Here is a 12,311-nt window from a genome sequence, read left to right as displayed (position 1 = left end):
CCCACTATAACCAGTCCACTCAGACTCTCTGTCCCACTATAACCAGTCCACTCAGTCTCTCTGTCCCACTATAACCAGTCCACTCAGTCTCTCTGTCCCACTATAACCAGTCCACTCAGTCTCTATAGAAAGCTAATAAGCTAGTCAGCTGTAGCACGCTGAACAACTTGGAAATGTCAACATCATTTAGCTTAGATGCTAAATTGTCCTTATCCTTAAACACCACTGCTAACCGACACTGTGAGTCCTTAACTTGTAAGCTACAGTTTTGTAAGGCAAAAGTCTCTCGGTACCCCCGCCCACCACGGTCAGTGTCAATCAAACACATACCAGCCCCCAACCCACTCTCAGAGGCTTAGCACATAAAGGAGCAATTCTTATACTTTATGTCTCCAAAGCCCTTTTTGTTTTTTGTTTTTTTACAAATAAATAAATGAAATATTATCAATTAGTTAAAACAAAAATCACTGTACTGTGTGTGTGTGTGTACCATTAGGTCAGCATTAACAATAGTCCTTTTTGGAGGAGAATAAAGGCTGTGTCCCTCGTCACACGCTCTATGCCTCCCCACTCATCACCCGGCAGTCTGCTTCAGGCTGCAGTCTCTCCTTGACCTTTCACCTCAGGTAGAGCCTCCCCCCCACAAACACACACACACACACACACACACACACACACACACACATATAGGCTCAGGCATGTTTATATAAAAAGCTCAGAAACAAACCAATTTGCATATGCACACAAGCACACATATATCAACACACAAATACATAAACATATCATATAATGTGCACACACACACACACACACACACACACATACTATACATATACTGTACACATACAAACACTTCAGTGCTGACATCATCGCTACATCATAAGCCTGCTCCTGCCAATAACAGTTTGATTCACAGATTTTTTGATGATCTATTTTTAAGATAAGCTCTCAATAACACATAAAAAAACATGCACACACATATACACACTGTCCATACACACCCTCAGAGGGGCTTTAAAAAATAGCTCAAGTGGGAAAACACTGTCCATTTGTCTTTGGGCTAATATGAGTGTGGCTGCATTAGAGACAAATAGCATCCACTTCCATTTCCTTTATCATTGTCAGGCCAATTAATAGGCCAAGGATCCTGTTACTGAGTCACTAGAGGAGGCAATGAATGAATACACACACACACACACACACACACACACACACACACACACAAGAACACGCACACAAAGAGAGCTCTGACCTTGGCTGCTCCTCCCAACACAAAAGAGCCCAGAGATGGATGCTTCTTTGGAGAGCACTGGCTCTCTGGAAGGGTACCATGACAGTCATCCCATCCCCCCCCCAACACACACACACACACACACACACACACACACACACACACACACGTACATACACATACATTCACACAAGTATACATGCATGCAAGTGCATATCCATCTGATCATGGATTGACAAACGTACTGTATGTATGTAAATTCAAATTTTTGAAGCTAAGGAGCCAAAGATTTTGAAACACGGGCATAGTGAGAGACAGAAAAGCTCCAGGTCAAATATACTGGTGTCAGTCTTTAAAACCCCAGTTGTGGCATCCCCTACCGAGGTTCAATGCTCTCTGATGTACAGCTGCACTGAGAGCGATGGAGAGCCTCTCCTGGCTCTAATGACACGGAGCATTTATCAGTCATGTAGATTACAATGTCACTCGAGTGTCATCTGGAGGACACATCCAGGCTGGGAGAACCATGCACACACACACACACACACACACACACACACACACACACACACACACACACACACACAATAATAATAATAATAATAATAATAATAATAATTATTATTATTATTATTATTATTATTCAAGCTCACTAAGCACATATGTAGGCTGTAGAATGGTGCGTAGATTTTGGCTACAAAACCTGAGTTTCCAACCAAGTGTTTTTGTGAATTCTAATGGATTGATTTAGAAATATCGAGTTCCACAGTAAGTAGTAATTAATCTCTCTCATTAGGGGGCTTTCACACCTACCTCGTTTGATCCAGATTTTCAGACTTTTCCAGTTTGATCCGAACCAAAATTACAGGTGTGAAACCTCCCTCGCACCACGGTCTGGACCAAACATCCGAAGTTTGGTCCGACCAAAAGAGGCGGTCTCAGGCCGGATCAAACTAAACCATGGTTCGGTTCATTTTTAGTGTGGAAGCATTTTTTGGATGGTTCTGACTTTCTCGACCAAATACAGTAAGTTCTGGCAGGCTATCTTTGTGTTATAAGAGAAGCGTAGCTCCTTAAAGGAACAGCTCAGTGCTTAGTGTGTACACAGCGAGAGAGAGAGCGATGGTGTTAGCGCTCAGAGCAGCTGTCTGCAGTCAGAGCAGAGAATAAATTACTTATGTTAAGTGGTATTAAATGTACAGTGTAGGTTTCAGTTTGTCAGTTCAGTTGCAGCTCCTCAAACCCCAAATAAAGTTCCTGTGTCTTCCTTCTCAATAACGCAACAAAACAAAAAGAGCCGCGGCAGCACGGGGAGAGCAGGTTGGGAAAACTCGAACACAGAGCTACAAACCAATCAATCATAAGTATCAGGCGACGTAGCGCACATATGTGACGATGACAGGACGTTGTTTTGTAGTGTATAGGTCTTTAGTAGTGCGCTTGCATAACTGCAGGAAACCAATACTTACCGGATCAAATGTATACGACGTAACCAAAACATGAACCTCCATCCGGACCTTGGTTCAGACTTCCGGTTGTGAAAAGGCCCTTACTCTTTAACGATAGTATGCTAGCTATAACTGGTCCTTATTGTTCTGCAGTTTGAAAACTTTTACCTGAAGGAACCACATATTGTATATAGTGCACATACAGTATATTATACATTATACAGAGTTCATTCTCTTATTAATAACCAGTGCCCAGTCTTTCATCAACCAACTGATACCACACATGCATGACGTTCTTCCTCACACACATTGATGAGCCTGATATTCAATCAATGAAAATTAACTTGCTTAACTTGCCTAAGGTAAGTCCCTTCTGTCCGCTGCTATTTCCGAAGGAAGGAGCCCAAATACGATTATGCGGAAGGGGGAAAATATGCCAAGATGAGTAGAGCTTAATATATGGTAATTATTTGACAGGATATACTTACACAGCGATTAGCATATCTCCAAGACGAGACAGAGATAGAGAGCGGAAGGAGAGGACAGGGAGGGAGAAAGAGAATGGAGGGGAAGACGATGGCTACCTGATAAGGATTTCTTTCTCTCTCTTTGACAGGGGGTGGTAGGAGACTGCGTAGGCAAACCGTTCTTCCATATGTACCTTCACTGATAAGCCATCTCTATAGGGGCTGGGCCAATGCTAAGCAGGCCTGACGTGCCTGGCACACCAGCACATTTCACACATATCATTCATTACACACAGTCCAACATGTGCACACATGCTGGACTGTGTGTAACACCCCACACACACACACACACACACACACACACACACACACACACACACACATACACTGTAGCAGTTGTAGTGCACAAAAAAGCACACACACAAAGCTGTGGTGTGTGACAAAGTTCACGTATGGCTTTTAGCTGACATGCAAACCCCCCCCCCACACACACACACACACACACACACACACACACACACACACAGTCAGCTAATATCCCTCTTCACAATACATGACTGAACATTTGCTGAAACACCCGATACAGACACAGTGCATTCCATCACAGTGTGTTTGTGTGGCGGTGTAGTACATACATCTTACTGTCGGCCTCCGTGTCCTATCGGCTCGGCCCTGCCAATAGTCTCACTGTGGAGAGTAGATTTGACTAATGCATGCCGGCCCATAGATCCTTCACACACGCACACGCACACGCACACGCACACGCACACACACACACACACACACACACACACACACACACACACACACACACACACACACACACACACACACACATACCATCCTCCTTTGTGTATGCTTCTTCTGCATCAGTTGCCTTATTGACTGCGAGACAGAGAATCATATATGATGTAGTTACACGCTGTGATATATGAGCTCATGTATGCCTCCCATTAATGCCACACATGCATGCAACTTTAGATGTTGTGGCAAGAAGAAGCTGAATTTGAATTGAATACCTGCGCAAGCTCTCCTTTTTAGTTTTCACCGAATTTCACCGAAAAGGCCGTCTTTTGTTTTTAAGAGATCAGTTGATTTCCTCATGGAATTAATGCAGGACAACACTGTTCACTACAATTTACAACAATTCGGGCTGTACATGACTCAGAATTTTGTCCGTCGAACAGGATTTGGCGTTTGTTCAATACGAATATTTGACTTTTCGTTCTGTGTAAGCCTGTTTTGAGAGTTTGTATGTGTGGCATGATGCACGGCTTGTCAGACGGCTTTACAGCATGTAAATAAAAGCAACAGCCAGATGCACAGACCAGCGTCTGCTCTCTCCACTATTAATTTAACTGCCCGATTTTTGAACAGGGTTCGGCAAAACGTTCAGGGTGACAGCGATGTTCACGTAATACAGTAGAAAAGCCAAGTTAGCCCTCCGAGCTAATGCATGCTAGCTACGCTAACTACGGATGTGCAACAACATTTTTTGCCAACACTAGATACCAAACAAAAGCCAAACACTATATCGTATTAAGTTGCTGTGTGCTGTAAAGCCGGCACTTCTAAGCATAAGGTGAAGATAACGTCATCTTGGAGCTTGACCGGGCAAAACCTCTCTTCCTCTGTGCAGCTGCCTCCGTCTCACTCAGACTCATCCTGGGTCCGGTTCCCCAGCTGTCTGTACTGTGAAAAAAGCAGAGCAGCGTGAAAGCGAGGAGCGCTCACTCAGCAGCTACTTCTGGGTACTGTAAGGCCCTCAGAAGTAGCTGCACACGCTGACACAGTGGATCTGACAATGCCAAACTAGCTGCACACTGACTGTTTTAGTCATATGTTGCACTGCAAATTTCCATAACCTGATTTAACAATTGTGGATTGTTTTTATCTAAGTTTGACCTGCAAAATGAGAAAGAAATGACCTGATCCTACCCACAGCGTAAGCAGAGTAACTGAATGCGTCCTGCTGCTACTACTGTTGGAAAGCAGCATGTTACTGCATAACTGCATTCGAGCTCTGTACAGTCAGAAACAGTGACTTCCTAAAAGTAAAAGTCATTCTCTAACCTTAACCATGTGGTTATTATTGTAACCATGACAATAAGGCTCTCATTTAGTTTTCTAAACATTTAGTTTTCTATACTGTTTGGTTTTGCCTTACATTTGCACTATTTAGAATGTATTGTAGATATATATTACGTGATATTACATTATAAACAGTCATGAGCAGTCGAATTACAAACACTGCGTTTGAGCTATGTTACTGGTTACTGGTTGCACGGCGTTCGTGATTCGACTGGTCATGATTGTTTTCCAAGATAGCGGCCGAATGTAAACACGAACGCTACTGTCTTTATAATCTATCTTTTTAATAAACTGTCTGTACACTTACAAAGTTCTCAATGCTTCGGTTTGCATGTAGGGACCCTCATTATGCTACCGTTTAAGTGTGGTGCTAGTTTGTTAGTGGTAGAAAATAGTGATTTACCAAGTGCCCTGAAAGTTAGTGGTAGCAGGTAACCACCGGTTTTGCGGTCGCTTGTTAAAAGCTAGAGACGCATTCGATTAGCATGAAAACATATCCCAGAGAACGGTCGACTCAGTACACATATGTTATTAACCCCTAGGTTCATTTAGCGCCGGAATTGCCCTTTAATTGTATTATATTACTTATCTTTTATCTTTATACTTATTTTACCTGTCCTCATTGCACTGTGCGTCAGAGAGAAATTTATTTTCGATCCCTCTGTATGTCTGGTACATATTGCAGTATTGACAATAAAGTTGACTTGACTTGACCCAGCCTTAACTTAGTGCTTATTTAAACCCAAAACAAGATCTTGGCCAAATTCTAAACAAGTTGTGCTAGTGCCTACAACCATAAGATCACAAAAGTCGTTTATTCCTTCCCTCTAATACGACCCACAGGAGCGTTTTCCATCCTCGTAATAGTCACGGTTTTAAACATCTTAATGTTGTGAACCGGTCACAGTTTGGTTAGGTTTAGGCAACAAAACTACTTAGTTGAGTTTAGAAGAAATTGTGGTTTGGTTTAAAATCTCTACATTTGTCACATTACTTCACTTCTGTGCGTACAGCCATGATGTAATTACGCATGTGACATAGAACGTAATGGTGTTCTTTTCTTTTCAAACAGGACATACAACACCTCAACCTGCCTCCTTATGTGGAGTTTGCAGCTCGGGCCAGTCAGTAAGTTTAACGATAGTTCATATATGTAAATCTGATGGTGTGTGGCTGTGGTTCTATGCAATATGGGTTTTCAGATACAGATACAGATAGCTTTATTTATCCCCGAAGGGCAATTCAGTTTCTACAGTCCACCGAAACATATATATATATATACACATTCATACTGCCAGTCATCAATGACAGAGGGAGCACAATAAAAAGGCATATGGGAAAGTGCGAGATCCAGAAGTATACGACAAGAAAAATATTTGAAATAAGAACTGAATAAAGAAGACAAAGTACGATAAAGAGAGACCAAATAAAATAATACAAATCGACAAAGTGTGTATTGCACATAACAAATTACAATCCACCTATGTTAAACACATAACCAATATGAGGTTTGTGCAAAATACATTTCATTCAAGACAGCTACTCCACATTCAGCAGCTTAATTGCAGAGAGAATGAACTATTTGGATAACGGTTAGTCTTTTCTGGGAGCGCCCGATAGTGCCGTCCTGAAAGCATTAGTTTAAACTCACTGGACAAAATATGGTCATGATTAATAATACGTGTCGCCTTTTGGAGAACACGTTTCTCCCAGAGAGAGTTTAAAGTCACTCTGATGGCTTCAACTCTCAGTGCTCTCCATACCTAACTATTACATGTCCCACTATGAGCTAACTCTGTCCCCTCATGAATGGAACTCATGTACTGCATGCGTGTTACTGTACTGGTGAACAGTATTTCATGTAGGCTGCCTTGGACATCAATGTTTCTTCCTTACCTCTTCCAAACTCAACCAATGGAGAACATTGAGGTTAAACCACTAGCAAAGAAAATTGGTCTTCCAAATTTTAATGAAACCCCACGACAAATAAAGATCTTACATGATGTATGTGTGGTGGTGTTGCAGCTTTCTCTGAATGGATTATTGGGTGAAGTTCCAGTTCTCAGCTAATGTGTAGAGATCTCTCCACTGATGACTAGTGTTGGGTACCGAGACCCGGTGCTAATAAGGCATCTACTGGACCAAATAACGCGGATTTCGGTGCCACATTTCTGTGCTACTTAAATGTCTGCGCTGCTCTCTGATGCTCCGAAACGGACGTTAGAGGCAACAGAAACATCACTGCATGTAGCGCTAGTTAACATTACACTTGGCAGCAGGTAACGTTAGCCTAGCGTTAGCTAGCAGCTGGATTAAACACGGTTAAAATACTGACAGCTAAACGGTGTGAAGTGTGACTCTTTTTCACTGTAGAGGATTCCAACACCGGGACGTCCAACAGTCTGCAGCCGCCGACTGACTGACAACACAGATTATGCGTTCATTTGAAACTCGCCTCGCCAGTTATTGTAAAAAAACAACTTTTCCCATGTAATGCTTGTTTTTGTCGTTTACCAGCATATTTACTGGTGAAATAGATTATCATTATTACATTTTTAATAAATCATTTAATTTGACCATATGGCCTTAGCAAGTCGTTCTTTAATGTTGCAGACTGTCGTTTTGTGCTCCTTTTTAAAAAAATTATATTTTTAATTTTTTTTAAAGTATCAGTTCAGGCACCGTTTAGGGACCGGCACCATTTTATAAGTATCGTTTTAGCACCGGTATCGGAAAACATCCAAACGACACCCAACTCTACTGATGACTATACAAAGAATGTTATATATTATTTAATTTCAGGAAATAAGACAAAATTACCAATTTCGTGAATGGGAGTGGAGTACTTTTAAAGGCATGTTTTAATGACCAAGGCTGGTAAATGACTGTGTTGTACTGTATATTTATGCGTGAGCCTGTGTACAACACTGCATGCAGGTTAATTTGTTAAAGGTAATACTATTTCCATTTGTTCTAAAAGGCTTTGAAAATGATCAAATCTTTGATGCATTAAAGCGTTTTAATGAAACAATGTTTGCCTGTCATTCTTACATCAATATGTTGTGTATTATTATCAAATGAGGATATGAAAAAAAGATTGCTTGTGTGGTTTCTGTTTTCCGCACGCTTCCTAACCCTGGCCAAGGCTAAGATGGCCCCATCACACCATCACAGTCTTCCAGTCCTTTTAATCATGCCTCTTTTTGTCCTGATTGAATATTTATTGGCTGATTTATTCCCATTCACAGACGCTTGTTCGTCCCAAACACACACACACACACACACACACACACACACACACACACACACACACACACACACACACACACACACACACTCACACACTATTGAATGCACAGCTGAACCCCTATTCCTGGTTGCCCTTGGCAATCGCTCATTGGGCCAGTCAGTAAGTTTGTATGTGCCAGTCATTACTATTGGTATGTCAGTCATTCAATCTGTCAGTGTGGTGGTCAGCAATCAATTCTCAATTCTCAGTCTTATCTGTCAGTCTGTCAATGATTTCATCTGTCAGTCAATATTCATAAATTGACACGAAGATGGTGTCAATAGATGAATCAGTATTTCTGAGCATTCAAACACCCATCTACATGTTTAACAGCGTATAGTAAATTATTGATACATTGTGTTCTTGATATTATTGTACATAATAATGAGACTGTCCTCCCCACAAACACATTACATATGTTTATGTGTGTTTATGTTTACTGGTAACCTCTGGTGGCCGTGTGAATTCATACTTGTCTGTCAGGAGCAAGGTGGAACTAGTGTGATATTGATATAAAGCCAGCAAACTTCTTAGGTTGGAGAATGTGTTGGATAGATGGGTCATCCAAGTTTGGGACTCTAACATGGTTAGTCTCGTATTGCCAAACCTTCTTTCACAGCGCTGCGGAGGAGGGTCTGGCTAGTCCACAGAACATTCCGGGATGGGAGAAAAACGTGCTCTGGTTTATTGGCATTTCTTTAAACCAATCACAATTGTCATGAGTGGCACTAAGCGCTGCATGGAACTTGTTTTGGTGGAACATGTGTATGTTCAAAGGTTGTTTTAGTCATACGACAGAAAACTCAGATTGGACAGATAGTCTATCTAGCTGTCTGGATTTATCCTGCAGAGATCTGAGGAGCAGTTAACCATAGTCCTCAGAAATCCACCGGAGTTTAGAACGCCAACACAAAGAAAGAGGAAGTTAACGGACATCCGGCCGAAAAGAATGACATACGGCGACATTTTTGGCAGCAACGAAGCAATCCCGGAAGTCTAAGGTCGTCTATATAGACTATAACATGGTAGACATAGTTTTTAAGTTTCTCGGCCCATCTTACTTCTTTTTAGTGACATTGCAATGTTCCCACATCTCAGCAATGAACTAAAACCAAAGTTGCAATAAAATTCCAACGCGTCAAATTATGTTCTCACAAGTAAAGTTATACCATTCTATATGTGTGTATGTGTGTGTGTGCGTGTGTGTGTGTGTGTGTGTGTGTGTGTGTATGTGTGTGTGTGTGTGTGTGTGTGTGTGTGTGTGTCTGTTTGTGTGTGTTGTGACAGCAGAAGCCTAGACAGATCACATCCAAGAAGTGAGGGGTGGGAGGTTTTGGGGTCACATTGGGGGAAGCGGTCCATCCTGCCATCCTGTCATCCCTTCCACACCCCCGCTCTGTTTCTGGGCCAGGCCCGATCTGGGGCCCTTGTGTCACTAACAGATGGGCCTCTCACAAAAGGACCCCTCGGCCCGCCAAGCCGGTCTCCTGCACACCCGATTAAATCTCAATAGCAAAGTTAGAATTGATGCACTGAGTCTATGGTGATTCAATTAGAGCAGGACGGCATGAGGAAAAGACAAGGGCGATTGAAGAGGGAAACAATGAGCGGGTAGTTAGAAAGTCATTTACCTGGTGTTATTCTGGTTGGGGGAACAGGGGCCAGACACACGCTCATGTTTGGTGGGATAATGTGCTCTGGGCTTGTGGCAGAAATATATATAAAAGGAGTCTGATCTGAAGACTCACCGAGACCCTCAGACTGACTAACTAATGACTGCTTCATGCTTTCTGTGAATGAGATCCATGTGAATGCACACACATCCTCCATAAGGCTTTTGTAGTTTTATGTATGATATGTTTAGCTCTAGTTAGACAATTTGTGGGTGACACTATCATGTTGTGACTGCTGTAATATGATATCTTTATTCTTTATTTTGTGTAAAGTAGAGTATGTTGCGTGTGGACATTGAACCAGAAGCTGTGGATTTCATTTAAATCGGTTTCATGTAATTCCGTGTGGGATGGGCCACTTAGTGCCATGACACGTTAGCAAAATAGCATATCATATCATACTATCCATGTGCAGCGCTTTTGGGCCCTGCAGCTACCAGGAGTCTCCTAAAGTGTCAAAATGTGACCTAACGTACACTCACTGTATTCCCGAAACTTTCGACGCAGTAAGCACAGTAAAAGTCCCATAAAATATCAATGCATGGAAAGATTAGCCTGATTGGTTTACCTGTCTTTGGGGGCAGGTCTTACACACATTCTACATTTTGATTGACACATTTTGGGCAAATCATTCGGAAGAAATCTTGAAAACGGTATTCCGGATGGCTGGGAATTTCAAGTCAGACAAAATGCATTTGTAAATGTGTAAATCCCTTCATTGCCTGGGGTGGCATTAGCTCAGTCCGTAGGGAGTTGGGTCGGGAACCGGAGGGTCGCTGGTTGAAGTCCCCGTATGGACCAGTAAGTACGGAGTGTGGATTGGGAGCTGGAGAGATGCCAGTTCACCTCCTGGGCACTGCCAAGATGCTCTTGCTGACATCTCTCCATTTGTGCATGAATAGGTCCTGAGCATGTGTGTGTGTATTTCAGGCCTGTGTGTAGTGGTTTCTAACAAACAGTGTAAATTGTAATTTACCCACTTTTTATATTAAATTAAAAAAGTCAAAATATTTGCAAAAACTAACTCATAAATATTCTATGAGGCCTTAAAGGCATACTATGCAGTTTCCATTTTTGTCAAACAGCGACCCCTAGAGTCGCTGTGGAGTAGATGTATTTAACGTTACCTTTGCTGCTTTTTAGCTCTCGTCAACGAGTGAGAGCCTGACTGAGTGGGACTCTTGTCCATTTCCTCACGCGGTCAGTTTGTCATTTTCTTTTCATTGACTCTTCTGACTTTCTTCGTTTTCTTCATTGACTCTGCCATGATTCACATCTGAAGTGCGTGCTGGTGTCTTCCATAGTGGTTGCTTCTTACATGTTGTTGATGTATGTAACGTCGTGCCGTAAGGCAAGTCGTGATTCTTGCGAGATTTGGCAGGGCGCCACCTCTCAAACCTGCATTGCCGGTTTTGCCAGCGGCGTCCCCCCCTGCTTTGCTATTGGGATGATTCACCCTACTACGAGTTCCATTACCATCAAAATTACTTTGAAGCTGTCATTTATTAAGGTACAAATCTTGCATAGTGTGCCTTTAAGAACATTTCTGTCATTTTAATGGTGGGTTAACATGCTTTGAACCAGTACTTTCCGATCTTAAGTCTTTCCCTTCTGCCTGTTGTCCTAGCTGAAGACCCTCCCCTCGCCATTTTCTGAGCGCTCATAGGTGCACTTTGGAATTCACATTGATTTCTCCTAAACGATTGGCTCTGGAAACTGGAGGTTGATCGGAGTCGAAAGAGGAGACAAGGATGACATGTATACATTGCACATAAAATTAAAGCTTTAGTGCGTAGCCTTTTCATAATAATGAACGTCTGTTACATTCAAGCCAAGACGCTAGTCGTCGGGGCTGTACCGTTCACGTATACAGGCAGTCGCCATCTCGGGAAAACAGTCACGATCAGTCGAACGACGAACGCTGTGCTTGAGCTATGTTACTGGTTACTGGTTGCACGGCGTTCGTCGTTCGACTGGTCATGACTGTTTTCCCAAGATGGTGCATGCATGTATACATGAACGGTACAGTCTTTATAATCTATCTTTTTAATTAACTGTCTGTACACTTACAAAGTTCTCAATGCTTCGGTTTACATGTAGGGACCCTCATTA

General features: G+C 42.2%; 1 long non-coding RNA gene across 1 annotated transcript; it reads left to right on the top strand.

Moving 5' to 3' along the window:
- Nucleotides 1–4,432: 4,432 nt before the first annotated feature.
- LOC118495082 lies at nucleotides 4,433–11,347 on the top strand. Its single transcript, XR_004897402.1, has 3 exons — nucleotides 4,433–4,443; nucleotides 6,251–6,257; nucleotides 11,243–11,347. It is a non-coding gene; the product is annotated as an uncharacterized LOC118495082 (long non-coding RNA).
- Nucleotides 11,348–12,311: the final 964 nt, after the last annotated feature.

The sequence above is a fragment of the Sander lucioperca genome, chromosome 5 (assembly GCF_008315115.2).
Source record: "Sander lucioperca isolate FBNREF2018 chromosome 5, SLUC_FBN_1.2, whole genome shotgun sequence".
In the NCBI taxonomy this organism is placed as follows: domain Eukaryota; kingdom Metazoa; phylum Chordata; class Actinopteri; order Perciformes; family Percidae; genus Sander; species Sander lucioperca.
This window is presented reverse-complemented; position numbering and strand designations above follow the sequence as displayed.